The sequence below is a fragment of the Epinephelus lanceolatus genome, chromosome 7 (genome assembly GCF_041903045.1).
Source record: "Epinephelus lanceolatus isolate andai-2023 chromosome 7, ASM4190304v1, whole genome shotgun sequence".
NCBI classification, from domain to species: domain Eukaryota; kingdom Metazoa; phylum Chordata; class Actinopteri; order Perciformes; family Serranidae; genus Epinephelus; species Epinephelus lanceolatus.
In genome coordinates this window covers 7,630,148-7,645,917 of record NC_135740.1, presented here as the reverse complement: position 1 = coordinate 7,645,917, position 15,770 = coordinate 7,630,148, and positions in this window count along the sequence as shown.

Below are 15,770 nucleotides of genomic sequence, written 5' to 3'. Positions count from 1 at the left end.
ATATAGGGTGACCATATTTTGATTTCCAAAAAAGAGGACACTCGGCCCGGCCACGACATAGCCTATTTAAATGATACTCACAGTTTACTCAAAGATGCCTTATCATTTTAATATATTTAAAATTTGTATGTATGGATAGCGGCGGCACGGTGGTGTGGTGGTTAGCACTCTCGCCTCACAGCAAGAGGGTTGCCGGTTCGATCCCGGGCGTGGGAGCCCTTCTGTGCGGAGTTCTCCCCGTGTCAGCGTGGGGTCTCTCCAGGCACTCCGGCTTCCTCCCTTGTCAAAAATGTAGCTATAAATTGTATTCGGGCTCGGGTCGGATTCGGTCAGCTCTCAGTGAAAATGTAGTGTAAAAATAAATAAAATCCTATTGTCTGTCCTGTTTATTGCTTGGGCACTGTTATTTACGTGACAACACCTGAACATAACACACACAGACACACATTGGCTGTTTGTTTCTACCTCTCTCCTCTCTGGAAGTCTCGGACTTCTAGCCGCCCGCCTCCGCCTTGATTAAACGCTGAAAATAAAATAAAAGAGGGAGACAGGTTTTTCCTATTTTATCTTATTTTGTTTTATTTCTCCCTCTCCTCTCGTTGGAAGCGTCGGACCTCCCGTCTCCTGCTCCCGTCTCAAACACGGAGGTCTCCCTCTCCGCAGCTGAGCACCCACGGTGCACGCCCGGCCTGTTAAATAGCCTGTAACCGTAACAACTGTGTGACACAAACTCAGTGCTTTGGTCATTAAATAATGTCGGGCTCAGTTCGGGTTCGGACAGAAATATGCGGCCCATGCCGCGCTCTAACACACACACACACACACACACACACACACACACACACACAAACACACGGAAAACCGGACATTATCATCAGTTTATAAAAACCCCCCGGACGCCCCGGACGGGACATGAAAAGTGGACATGTCCGGGTAAAAGAGGACGTTTGGTCAGCCTAGATTATAGAACATGCATACCATGCTTACTCTGCATATTTCTCAGTTGTACTGAAACAGAGTGAGACAGGACAAACAGCAGACACACAACACACAAGCAGACAGAGACCTTTATTGACGCTAACACACAAGCAGACAGAGACAGAAGATCAGAACAGAGCAAAAGAGTAGAATTGCCTGCTGACTGGGTGGAGAAATGCACCTCTGGTATGAACCAAGCGGCAGCCTCTGGGGCTGAAAAATGAAGCCAACATGAAAGTGCCAGAAACTGGCTCTATTGGCCACCTGAGGCTGGCTACAGAAGCGAGTTAATCCCCATAGACCCCCATGTTAAAATGCCCAACTTCGCAGCAGAAATACACGTTTACAGCCTGGTACAAACAACAGTCTTGGTCTATAGCTAATTTCATCATTCATGACAACTGTATCCATCTCTCACTCCACAGTTTCAATCTCTCACCCAAATATGGTCACTTCTGGCTCCAAAAACCAAGTTGTCTTGACGATGATGGAAGTCCACAAAACAATTAATGATGACACAGTAGCTACATCCATTATTTGTAGTCTCTGGAATGAATGACCAGGCAATTGGTAGCAATTGACCTTTTGCTAAGTCCCGCCCCCGGACGCAGACTGGCCAATCATAATGTAGCATCAGACCGGCTCACACCAGGGTCCGACAACAACACAGCTGTGCTCCATTGACTCAAATGTAATCATTTCAGATTTCCTTCATTTTCAGGCTGGTTTTGTGGATTTGGAGCTAAATGTTGTGCCTGGGGCATGTCATGTATTATTGATACTAGTTACCTGGAGAGGTTGTAAAAAGATATACGTTTCTTCCCTGTTCCAAAACCTAAATCAAACCCTGAAAAGTGTAGGGTTAGCTAACGTTAGCTAGCTACTGAAGATATAGCCTATTGAATGTATACACATGCTGCTTTTGCTTTTTAATGATTATAACAGTGATAAAAAGACCAACCCTGCTGTACAGGAACCAGTGAAGGGAAGCAAGGAAACTTTGATGATATTCAACCAGCTGTGTGTCAACGCATTGTGCGCAGATGAACGTTGTTTGACTTCTTCCGCAGCCCACCGACAGTCCAGCTACCAGTCTGGGTGCTGGCAGCGACACAGGGGTGAAGCTAAACACTGTTCATCTGCACACACTGTGTTACCTTGATTTCGTTGCTGTGTCAGTCTGATATCCTGAATATATCCTTCAAATGCATATTGTAGAAATGTGAGAGTATTTCTCCAGGGAGTGCAGTTAGCGACACTGGGAGCACCATGCCATTCTAGCTCTGAAACCAAAAGTCTGTCGGACTTAGCAACAGTAACTAAGGGGGGCGGGCCTTAGCGAAGGGTGAACTGGTGAACAAGATATAAGTCTGTTAAACGAACACACACACACACACACACACACACACATTTAATTTATTCATTTGCAATACTGTCTCATTTACATTAATTTATTTTATATTTTATTTATGTTCTATATGTGTGTCATCTTATTTATTTAATTTTTTGTTTGTTTGCTTGTTTATACATCTTTAATGTGTACTGTTGGAGGGAGCCAGAGACTCGACATTTTCATTGTGTACTACAGCTTCTCTGTAATTGTTGCGTAGATTATAAATAAAGAACTTGAAAAAGGGTGTCTGAACCAGGACACAGTTCCCCTGTTGTGGATAATAAATTTGAGCAGTTTATACCAGCAACCGTAGTGAGAAAGTAAATGGGCCCTGATACCCTGTGTTTTTGTTTATCTGTGCACATGCAAGAGGTAGGTTAGGAGGACAAAAGTAACATGATTTTATTGACTGTATACTGTTGGAATTACTTTTTCCAGAGCTAAAAGCAGAATGACACATTTAGAAAAAGTAACATACCAAGGTCCAGTTTTGTTAATTTGGGATCAGCAGCCCCTCCTAAATGATCAAATATGTTATGTTTCAGCAGGTGAGCTCTGACTTTGTGTAAGAGGAATGTAGAAGCAGTGATTTATGTATCCTTGCCTTACAGGTGCCCGTCGAAGACAAACACTGTTCTAGAAAGAAAGAAAGAAAGAAAGAAAGAAAGAAAATCTAAAAATCTTTGATAAAGATAGTGGCCAGGACAGACACTGCTCTTTTAAGGCTACTTCATGACCAGATTCACATCAGAGCTGACTCTTCACAACCTAACAAATCTGAGGTCAAAATATTTCCTCTAATGTGACGGATCAATGTGCTGTAAGAAAACTGGTGGCATCCTGGCTTTGAGTGTGCTCTGCCCGTTAAGAAATCATGGGAAATATTTTTTTTTCAAGGCTTTTCAAGTGTCAGTAACAGTGGTGCAATCCTGTTGCTAATATTACATTGTGTCTACACAGGAGGTGTAGCATAAGCAGAGCAGCTTCAGTGCTCTGTCTGTAAGTACACAGGATGTGTTCAGGTACAGTATTGACTTTAGGTCACTGAAGTTTTTGAAGTGCTCAGAGCCAAATACTAGTTCAGTCACACAACTCAAATTTTAAATGTTTATTTCAACAACAGAACATCGTTAGAGTTTGGTGTCTAGACTCATCGCTCCCTGCAGATATGTTTACGGGGATTGATGATTAAATACCCTTAAAAAGCTCTGGATGATGTGTACATGCAAGAATTTTGCAGCCTGTATAAACAGCTGGATTAATTAAAAAAGACGTGTAAGTATATTTCCCATCAGACATGCAGATGGATGGCTGACAAACATGGCTGAAACACTTATTGTGTAGACACACTGCAACACTTATTTATGCTTTTGTTTAGCTGAAAGGTTGGTAATTGTAATTTCTTTCTAGACCTTAAAACCCTCAGACGAAACTACTTCTAAGTTATTTTACAGCACAGCTGTGGTAGGATAGGTTTGTTTGGCAATGCCCAGATGTTGAGTGAAATGGAAAGATATAAAAGAAATGAGATGTGGCGAACTGTTTTGCTCTGGAATCATCCCAAAGTGTGGAGCTGTGGTGGCTGACAGCAGAGTATTTCTGTTATCACTCTGCGTGAGCACTTTTTGAGCTTTGGCATGGACTGAAAACCTGCAGCGCCCTACACGGGAACACTGAAATGTTGCACTGTGAACAAATCCCAACAAATCAAGAGGAGGTCCATTATTTAAGCATGCTAATTGCCATCCTTTGGTATGTGACATGGTCCAGCCACATGCCTTCTCAGTGCTTCCAAAAATCTGACATTTTCACACAACCTGCAGAGAAATGTCAGCAGTGAACAGCTGCACTGCTTCACACGCTGTTCACAGTGATGTGCCGAGCAACATGTATTAGGCAAATTTATGGAATCCCATTCCCACCAGGAAAAGACAACAAAGATAAAAAAAAACAGTTAGGACTGAATAAATTAAAAATACTTTGTATCAAAGTTTTTATTCTTTACTACACATTATGAGACAGTACAGCAAGTCAAATTTAATTTACCATATAATTCTGGACTCTTATATCACAGACTCACACATCAAGAGCAAGTCCTTACTTGACAGCAAATGTATGGAATCCGATTTTTACTTTAAAGTTCAAAGTAGAACAGAATAGATCTTTAGTGTCCACAAAGCTGGAAAATGTTAAATACTCACTGTGTGAATACTCCAAATACTCCAAGTAACACACTGCACATAAAATGTAAGAAAAACAGCCACAGAACAAAAGGTTAAAATGTGTTTATTTTAACCGGAATCAAGATCTTTTCCTGGACCCAACCAAGTGTTTATCTTTCTCTAAACTTAGCCAAACTTCAACCATTTTACAACATGGTTGAAACTGTGACTTTTTGTAATAGACTTGTTTTCATGTTGCCATGTTATTTAACACATTTTGTGCCCACCACCAAGTAAAGCATTGTTAAGCGGTTGTGTCCGTTTCACACATTTCTGTGAAATTTCATAGATTATTTTCAGCACACACACACACACACACACACTCCACTCAGCACACTGGTCATATGGTGTACTGGCTAATGATTATGTAGGATATGTACAAATTGTGTTTTATTACTTTTAGTAGGAAAAAATAAGATAAGTGCATGAAAACAGCCTGCAGAGCTGGGAAACTGCTACATAGCCAGGCGCTGCAAACAATTAGGGGTTCATCAACTTGCTCAAGGGTACCTTGGCAGTGCCCAAAAGGTGAACTGGCACCTCTCCAACACAAAGTTTACACTCCATAACTTGGTTCATTCTAGAAGTGTAAATCAAAGGTTTGATCAAGATACAATATTACATTCAGTTTTTGTACAATGATGTGATATTTGCAAATATCAGTCTGCCATGATGTGATTTCAGTCCAATGTAATGCAATGCTGGGACCTGTGATCATTATGAGTAGGTATCAGTAAATATCCCCATTGTCTTTATCTTGGCTGCTTACCATTATCTGCCTGTCACTGGGCCACTAGCATGGTTTGGACAGCCTGTTCCTACTCCTAAATTGTCAAATAATGCCGCTTTATCAGTGATTTTGGCGTCAGACACCGACGCCAAAAGCTACCTTTCGCGGTGGTATTATATGCCGCCGGGCGGCATCAGTTTCAAATGTGGCCAGATGAAACCTTTTGCGGTGGTACAATGTGCTGCTGATTGGCTGGATAGCACCTGTTGCTGCAGTTTGATACACTACAGGATGGCGTCAGTTTGAAACGCTACCGGTAACGACATGATATAAGGAGGTGGAAAGTCCCTGTTGGAGCCCGATGTTTGCTTCCTGTATGAATGTAAAGCCAAACCATGTTTTTCCTAAACCTAACTATGTGCTTTTTTTTGACATCCTGGCATTGGTTGCAGCAGACCTAGGAAGATTCCTCGTGCATAATAAGTAGACACTAAAGTCCGCCGACAAAGCAGCGATATGTGACGTCCTGGGATAAACACGTGCTGGTTTAAATGTTTAGGACGGAGGTGTGTTTGGCAGAAATGGTGACACAAACGAACCATAAAATAAAGGCAAATCTTAAAGGTGGTAATAGGTATCCATGTTTTCTCTTTGCATTAATAATATTAAATCATTGATCATTGAATCGATATATTGGTCCAGATCAATGTATCCTTACACCCTTAGTCTGTACTGGACTTGATCTGGCTCCCCAGCCAAGTCCCTACAGACTGAGCTACTGCATAGAAATAAAACAGAAATACATTATAGTCTATATTGTAATAAACAATATAGTACAGTGTAATATTGCATGAAAAATAAAAAATAATATACTGTGGCATAGCAGTAATGTACTTCTAAATTGCAACACAAAGCCAAAGATACCAACAGCCAGCCTGTGTGTATTTTGTTAGAGTACACTGTCAATATACTCTCAACATTTCTCAACATGTCTCTCCTTTTCTCCCTCTGTTTTCCTGTCTGATTTGGCTGAAGGTGCATCAAATACACTGACCCATCTTCTACTGCCACTCACCGGCTGAAAATGGAATGAGATAATGACCAAAAATGACCTCTTTCACATATTCACACTGATGCACCGTGCAGCATTTATAGGAAAAACATAAAACTCATTCAGTGACAAATATTCCACATTAAGCTGGTGTTTGAGCATTCAACACCACTGTAAGGAAATCTTTCACTGCTCTCATCTGCAAAGTGTTGTTTGGCTAAGAGATCAGTCAGAGATGGAGGAACTATAAGCCTGTCGATGGAGTGCAGCCAGCCTCAGGTCTGAAATAATGACAGCACTTGACTCGAGCTGCTGCATAAATCAGTGGAAGAGATCTGAGCAAACGATGAAGGGAGTTGGCCAAGATGCAGGCTGTATGAGGAGAGGTTTGAAGGGTTTGTTGGCATTGTGTCAGACTCTCTCTGTGTATATGAGGACATATCAGAATGCAGGGAGTCACTGGCAGTGTGATAACTGCTGGGAAATGTCCTCATTCATCGTAATGTTTGTCTAAATGGGCTGCAAATGTAACCAAACCTGTGGTACCATGACTGTGAAAGATACTGGATTCCAACTGGTTACAGGGTGTGTATTATTTCCAGATAACCACACATCATCAGTGTTTAAAAACTAAATGGCTTTTCCTCCAAAGTTTTATGTACTTCTAGTAAGTTGTATATCCTCCTGAGACCCTGTGTCTTCATATAAGGACATCACATTTTGGATTTACTGGACGTTATACTTCATTCTACTTACATTAGACCTGTTGTCCTCATTTCTGGTCACCTTTTTGTGCCATCTAGTGGTAGTACGAACACAATACACTAATCCATATGGGCAATTGTTATTTATGATAAATAATGTTTGTAGTTTGATACAGCAACAAATTTGACCAATTTTAACAAACTGATAACAGTAACAAGCTCAGACATTGTTAATTAGGAAGTACTCGTTTGAATACATTGGGACTTTATTGCTGTCCTGTTTGAGGACACTGGGACTATTATTGTGGTTGAAAATGTTTAGTTTTTTATACTTACTGGGTCCTACTGATCCCAAATAGCTAGGAAAAATTAAAAATGCATACCAAACAAAAGTTAGGGTCTCAGGAGGATAAATGTCCTCTGTGGCATTAGAAGAAGTCTGACAAAAACCCTAGCAATGCCAAAGTGATGTCATCTGTTTGGTGAGCAAACAAGAAAAAAAGAGGTGACCAAAATGTAACCAAAAAAAGAAGAAAAAACCCCCAAAGAATAACGAAACCCCTCTTAATTTCTGTTGACAAAAAAGAGGCAACATATCCTCGTACAAGAGTTTGTATGATATCCCACTAATTAGCCAATTAGTGATGTTTTCTTTGAACACAGGCATATTTCTAAGGCAGCAATACAAGTTACTCACAAGGGCCTGTTTTCTGCCTAACTTATAGTTAGAGGGCCCAGTGTCTCTATGGGCCCCCTCACACCATGGGCCCCAGAGCAACAACCCTGCCTGCACTGTCTATATTTACACCTGCTGCTTCTCTCTTTGCCCAGGACAGCATATTGGTCAAGTGATTGCAGCCTTGCAAAATAAGTCAGTTATGCACAAATTGCTGGTTCATCATTACATGGGAAATGTTCAAATTTTGGTGGATTACTGTGCGTGGGATGGTGTATGATGAACAGAGAGACAAAATTACATGGACAGGTTTTTCAAACAATGACGTAATCCAAATATCCCTCTTGTTATTTCTGCACAGTTCTCTTTGTATGCACCCAAATCATCTTCCTGGTGACTTAGACTTGACACAAAAATGGGCAACATTTGGATTCATTTCAAATATAATGCTGTGGAGAGAAAAGGTATGCAACAATATTGTCAGGAGAGAAACCGTGGACCTACAAAATACCTGAAGAGACACCCTAAAGCAGTGGTGCCCCCAAGGGATGGCTAAGTGCTGCCACTCCCCGGCAAAATTAATTGAAGGCCAATATTACTGTCTTTAAAAGGCTGATCTTTTTAAGCTCGCACTTAGGTATTGGTATCTCATGAAACTTGACAATCAAGGGCATCCATTGTTTCAAGCAGGTCCCTTGAACTCTCACTTCAAGATGCCTGAATGAAAGTAGGTTCTATGGGTGCCCACAAGTGTTCCTGAAACTTGAGGAAGCGTTTTCTTCTCAAAGGTTTTGTTCCTTACAATCACTGTACTCCTTCAGATTAAAGCTGTGCTTTTGTCTTTTTAAGGAAAAAAACAACAACTGCCTATCCAAGGAACAATGAATCCCCTAAGGTATATTTACATAACATAGTAAAACAGGATTGGTTGCACAGCACATTGGAACATAGCACATCAAATAATTGGTAAATTAACTGTAAAATAAGATACCAAAGTATATTATTATGTGATTCTTAACTCTCAGACTGACATAGTTTCTAACAAGCTTATATACTAAAATAAATACATTCTGTAATGGGTTTTAGTTTTGGTGTGTCATCTCAGGATTTTTAGTGGCCCTTCTGGCCCCCCGAAGACAAATTTCTGATGACACCACTGCCGCAAGGCATACCACACAGAAATTGAACATTTATGATGAGATGTTTTATAGTGTTGCATTACTTTGCTTAAGTACTATTTATCTAAGACAACTAAGTTAAAAAACAACAACTGGACATTATTTGCATATGCGGGTTAGCAAAACTTGGTCAGTAGCTTGGCCAGCTGATTTGAATAACCCCTTGGTTAAGACACATTTGTTTTATTTGGAGTGTTAGACATGCAATCCATGCTATAGCATCCACAATATAATTGCTAAATACATTTCATAGCCAGGTCTTGTTGATTGTAAATGGCTCCATGCAGCTGAATGTGGTCTGTTTGCGACATTTACTGATTAATAAAACACACAGCATTTTATGTGCTTGGATAAAATATCCTGGGCAGTAGCCAGCCGTCTTGTATACTTGGCTTGTGTTGTATGCAAAAAGGCTTCTAAAAAAATATTTCTAATTATGATAATAATTCAATTAATTAAATTCAAAAAACAAATTCCTATAGCAGACGTAGTACATAAAACATAGAACGTTAGGACAAAACATAAAAGACAGGACACAATACAGTCCCCAGCACTGACAATACATGACCAACAGCCATAGTGGCCATGTAACAGAGGTAGAGTCTGATGGTCAGATGTAACAGTTATAATATAATAAGTAATTTAAAAGCCTTTAAAGCCACAGTCTGGTACAACCCTACCACTCAGGCCTAAAAAAAAAAAGAATTAAATGAAGTCAACCATTAATAATCTGTTGTTTTTGTTGTTGGTGGTGACAATACTTGTCTCTTCTAGTATGTTCCATCCATCCCAAGGCCTTGATTTGTTAAATTGTTGGTTCAAAATAAATATGCAAATCAGAGCATGCCTCATGCCTAGATGCATTGCTTGGATAAATAATACCAGACCAGACACCCTCTGTGCAAAGCACAGTTCCTAATCATACAGCCTGCCATTTTGTGGCTGTCTTCCAGTACCACTTCTTTAAGCATATAATCAGTTGGATAATTATTATTTGAAAGCAGTTTGATTAAAATGCTCACTCTTGGCCTTGACTTAAACTAGACTGGGAGCAAAATCTATGTCCACTATTCGTTAGACTACTGAAATGTCAAGTGTTTATGTCAACTAGAGGAGACTAAAATGTTCATTATTCTTTGAGTAAAATGCGAAGAAAAATGTCCTGAAGTTGACTAAAAATTGACTAAAAAAGAATGAGGTTGACTAAATATGACTAAAGCTAACATTTGAGTTTGATTTTGGGACTAAGATTAAATATTAAAAAAGGCTAACGTGAACACTTCACCACAACACCAGTTTCAAATCCCAACACAAACTAAAACAAAACATTTTTTTTTTCTTCAGGATGATGTTTTACCATTACAGCAGCACAAAAACAGACCATTGAGGTAAGCAGGTATATGGTTCTAGTAAGCAGAAGACATTATAAAACCCAAATTAAAAAAAACATGACAGTGCATTGATTTGTGAATTTTTTTTTGCCTGTATACAATGGAATACAATATGAAGACAAGATATTTAATGTTCAAACTGTTAAACTTTCTTGTTTCTTGCAAATACACACTCATTCTGAATTTGATTCCTACAACACCAGGGCTCAACAGTGCGAGCATTTCACTCGCATTTGCGGCTAAAAATACGTGTGTGCGAACTGTAAAAAATATTTAGGGGCACATGTGCGCATAAAAAATCAGCCGAAGCAGCCTATATTTTTGTGAATTAAAAAAAATGATAATCTAACCGCAAATGTTGGAGGAACTCCAGCCGCCTTCCCTCTTCCCCTTGTGACACGGTTATGGGCGGTTTTCCAAGCCACTGTCGGCACAATGAATATAAGTCCCACTGTCGGCAGGGTGGAAATAAGTCAAAGTGTGGCGGAGGCAGGGGCGGTTTTTGCTATGGGCAATGTGGGCGACCACCCAGGGCACAATCTATGTGAGGGCGCATGAGCGCCCTGCAAAAAAAAACAAAACAAAAAAAACAAAACAAAACAAAAAAACTTGCCAGTTTTCTAGACTACTGCTCATTTCCACGTCAAGTGGAGTGGGTGCTGGGGTGCCCCTATTATCACGTTTCAACCAGCAGCAGAAAGGAAAGGCGAATCCTGGCGGTTGTGGGTTGAACGGGGGTCACAGACAGAAATACGGCGGAGGCTCATAGTGCTCTGCAGCGCAAGATAACGGCTTACCGGCGACAGAGAAGTCCAACTCCAGGTCCAGTAATTTCCTCTTTCGTTGGTGTCATGACTGCCCAGTAGTACCTGGACAACCGAGCCGTGGCGGCACACAGGTATGTGGTGTGTTAGAGGAGAAATGAGCCGTTCACATTTCTCTCTTTGACGCAGGTAACGGTCCACAAACCTCACCGCACTTTAGGGACTGTTCTTTACTTATGGAGGGACTGCTCTTTACTTGTCAGGGGAGGAGGGTGGCTGGTTGATTTTTATTTTATTTATTTTATTTTGATCCCCCTTATGTTAATCACTTATTGATGCAGTTAGGGACCGTTCTCCACGGCCAGGCTGTCGGCTGGGTGGAAATAAGTCAAAGTGTGGCGGAGACGAGGGACCGGGAAAAGCGGCGGACCTCCAGGGAACCCTGCTCTGTTCTCCCCGCAGTTAGGGACCGTTCTCCACGGCCAGGCTGTTGGCTGGGTGGGAATAAGTCAAAGTGTGGCGGAGAAGAGGGACCGGGAAAAGCGGCGGAAGCCTGCTCCGTTCTCCCAGCAGTTAGGGACCGTTCGCCACGGTACTGCTGCTGGGCAGGGTGGAAATAAGTCCTACAGAGTTTCAGAGGACCTGGAGAATGTTTTAGGATAGTAATAACATTATATAAGATAATCATATTGCAAAGATAATATATATAAGATAATAACATTAAAGACAAAATTAAATTGCAATACTTTTTCAAAACTTGATAATTTTACCTTTCTGTACATTTTGTATACAAAGTCATTAAATAATTTTGCTTGTAAATGTCTATTTGCATTACGTTTATTACGGAAAACACATTATTTGATCAATTTACATTGTGCCCCTAAAGTTCTTTGTGCGCTCCTTACGTTTTCAAATTAGGAGCACATGTGCTCCTTGGGAAAAAGGTTAGCGTCAAGCCCTGAACACGTTCCAAAAAAAGCTGAGAAAGAGGAAACAAAAGACTAGGAATGTTGTGGAATACTCAAAAAACATCTGTTTCGAACATTCAGGTCAACAGGTTAATCGGTTACAGGTTAAAGTGTCATTATTGGGTGTGAAAGGGGCATCCTTGAAAGGCTTGGTTTTTTATAAGCAGGAACAGTCACTGTAAAAAACAGTTTAAGAACGTCACTCAATGCATAATTGACCTATGACTAAGTCCCGCCCTCTAATGCGATCAGCCAATTACAGTGCGTATAGCCATTCCCATACACTCGGACATTCTCTGCCTGGACGTTCATTGAAATGCATTACAGAAAGCCAGTTTTGTTCGGTTTTATGAGCTTTTTCGGAGATTTGAACGGTGTGCATGGGGTACATGCAACTCTGACACAAGGTATCCTGAGAGGCTGGGCAACGAGGTGTATTTTTTACACTTTAAAGCACATCTCAACAGAGAAAAGTGTCTCCTTTGGATAAAGTTGTGTGGTAACGTTAGACCACAACATCAACTCAATGTGAATAAGATTAACAATGATGTCTACATCTGTTCTAAGGTAAGTCAACATTGTGTTTGAGGCAACATATTGTCACTTTGCTGGAAAGAAATATAAAGTTATCTTTAACATCTCTAGCTAACGTTAGCTAAAGTTAGCCTAACGTTAGCTCCTAGCTGCGTTGTTCATCATGTCACCTTGTTTGCTGGGAGTTCATTAGCCTATTGTGTTCTAGTTTTGTACTTTGGTGATCGTACATCATTGTTAGCTGTTGTCCAAAGGGCTCTAGTTAAGCTAACGTTAACTTCTGGAGCTTAGCTTCATTAACTTATCTGTAATTGCAGAGATAACAAAGGTTGGCAAACCTTATGCTGAATGATTCAGTGTAAATACTGTAGCACCAAACTAACGGAGAGACACTGTTGGTAAAGATGGTAAAAAGGCCGTTATCCTTTTCTCATGTTCTGAGCCAAAAACCTTAACTTCAGTGGCACTTTCACTTGTTGTCTTTGATGGTGACGGCAACGAGATGCGGTTCACAAGTGCACACTGTGACCTGTAAATATTGGCTTGTAATTTAAGCTTTTCATCGACCTTCTCAACAATAAAATGATGAATATATCCCTCCAATGTGTAGTTTAGGCCCTTTTGATTACTTCTCAATGACATCTGATCATTATGTCCCCAAAAATCATCAACTGCCTCCTGCGAAATGCCGTGTACTGTGACACCTGCCATAGCACCGGTCACTGAATGTTGATAGTTTGTTCAAGTGAGTGTAGGGGGGCGTGGCTTAGCCATAGGTCAGTTGCTAGGAATTTAAGGATTTCATCATCTGCAATCTAATATATCAGCAAATCCAGAGAAATCTCTGTATGTAAGGGGCAAGGACGAAAACCAACACCAAATGGCCATGACCTTTGATCCCTCAGGCAACTCTGCATTAAAAACCAACATTATAGTATAAAGGATATTACTATATGGGCCCAGTAACACTTTGTTAAATGACTGTCTGTAAACACAGTTCATCGCTGCATCTACAAATGCACGTTAAGACACTATTATGCAAAGTGAAAGCCAGATATCAACAACATCCAGAAACACTGCTAACTTCTCTGGGTCTGAGCTTATCTGAGATGAACTGACACAAAGTGGAAAAATGTGCTGTGGTTTGACGATTCCACATTTCAAATTGTTTTTGGAAATCATGAGCATCGTGTCCTCCGGACTAAAGAGGAAAAGGACCATCCAGACTGTTACCAGCTCAAAGTTTCAAAGTCAGCATCTGTGATGGTGTGGGGGTGTGTTAGTGCCTATGCCATCATGGGTAACTTACACATCCATAAAGGCACCATAAATGCTGAAAGGTACCATGCAGGTTTTGGAGCAACATATGCTGCCATCCAGATGGCGTCTTTCATCCACCAAGACAATAAGATTCATTCTGCACGTGTTATAACAGTGTGGCTTTGTGGTTAAAGAGTGCAGGTACTAGACTGGCCTGTCTGCAGTCCAGGGGTCTCATTTATAAACATTGCTTACGAACAAGCAAAGCAAAAGCTGTGATCTATAAAAACAGATTTGATGGGAGGAACTTTGACCCATGCTTACAAACATTTTGGAGATGGGAGGTTGGTGATGCAGATGGTAATGTGGAAGCCTGATTGTAAAAACTGGCTTTTGTCTGTACGTATATTTCTAGTATCAATCCTACCCATTGTTGTATGATGGAGACCCCAGACCTGACTCCCACTGAAAATATATGGTGTATTATGAAGTGCAAAACATGGCAGTGCAGCAAGAATAGGGAAAAAAAACACTTTCACTTTCAAAACTTCAACATTTAGTGTCCTCAGTCCTCAAACGTTTCATGAGTGTTGTTGAAAAAAATAGGTGATGTAACACATGAACTGTATAGACTGGTTTTCCAAAGTGTCCCTGAGCCCATGTAGTAATATCCTTTATTCAATCATGTTGGTTTTAATGCAGTCGCATCTGAGGGGTCAAAGGTCACAGGCATTCAATGTTGGTTTTCAGCCTTGCCCCTTATGTGCAGATATTTCTTCAGATTCTCTGAATCTTTTGATGATATTGTGAACTGTAAATGGTGAAATCCTTAAATTCTTTGCAATTGTGTATTGAAAAACGTTGTTCTTGTTTAACTGCTTGCCCATGCAGTCTTTTAAAAAGTGACCATCCTTGTCTGTGAACCACTAAGCCTTTCGAGGATGCCCCTTTCATACCTAGCAATGATACTTGAATCTGTTACCAATTAACCTGCTTATCCGTGAAATGTCCAAACAGGTTTCTGTTGCCCCTGTCCCAACTTTTTTGGAATGTATTGCAGGCATCGAATTCAGAATAAATGTATATTTTACAAAAAAAAGACACAAACAAAAAACAATAAAGTTTATCAGTTTGAACATTAAATATCTTGTATTTTACTGTGTGTAATTGAATCTTACTATATCTTACTATATAATGACGAAAACTCTGTCTGTCTGTAGGTGTGTTTGTGGGTGTGACTGTTCCACATTTTTCTCCTCACTGATTTGGTCAATCCATGTGAAATTTGGCACAGTGGTAGAGGGTCATGGGAGGATGTGAATGAAGCAATATTACATCAGTTGGCCAAAGTGGGGCCCTATAGCAACCGATTGAAATTGCAAACTTTAAATGGGCACATCTCATGCCCCGTATGTCGTAGAGACATGAAACTTTGCACAGAGATGCCTCTCCTCGTGAGGAACAAATTTGCCTCAAGAACCCATAACTTCTGGTTATATAGATTTTCCGCCATTTTGAATTTTTTGAAAACCTTTTCAAATCGATCTCTTCCTAGGAAGTTTGACCGATCTGCATGAAACTCTGTGAACATAATCTAGGGACCAAAATCTAAAGTTCCCTCTTGGCAAAAGTTGGAAAACTTACTAAAACTGAGCTTCTATAAGGCAATGAATATTGCAGAGGGCGTGGCTCATCACATAAAGGTGTATAACATCTCAAGGGTTTCACCGATCACCACGCAACTTTGTAGGCATATGACCGCACATAATCTGAGGATATCCCTCCATTATTGACCCCATCAAACAAAATGGGGGTGCTAGAGAGCTAATTTCTTATCTAGGCCTAACCACCATATCGATTTTTACTAAACTTGGTAGATATGTAGAACAGGACGCCTTAAGGTGACTGGAGAAATTTATCT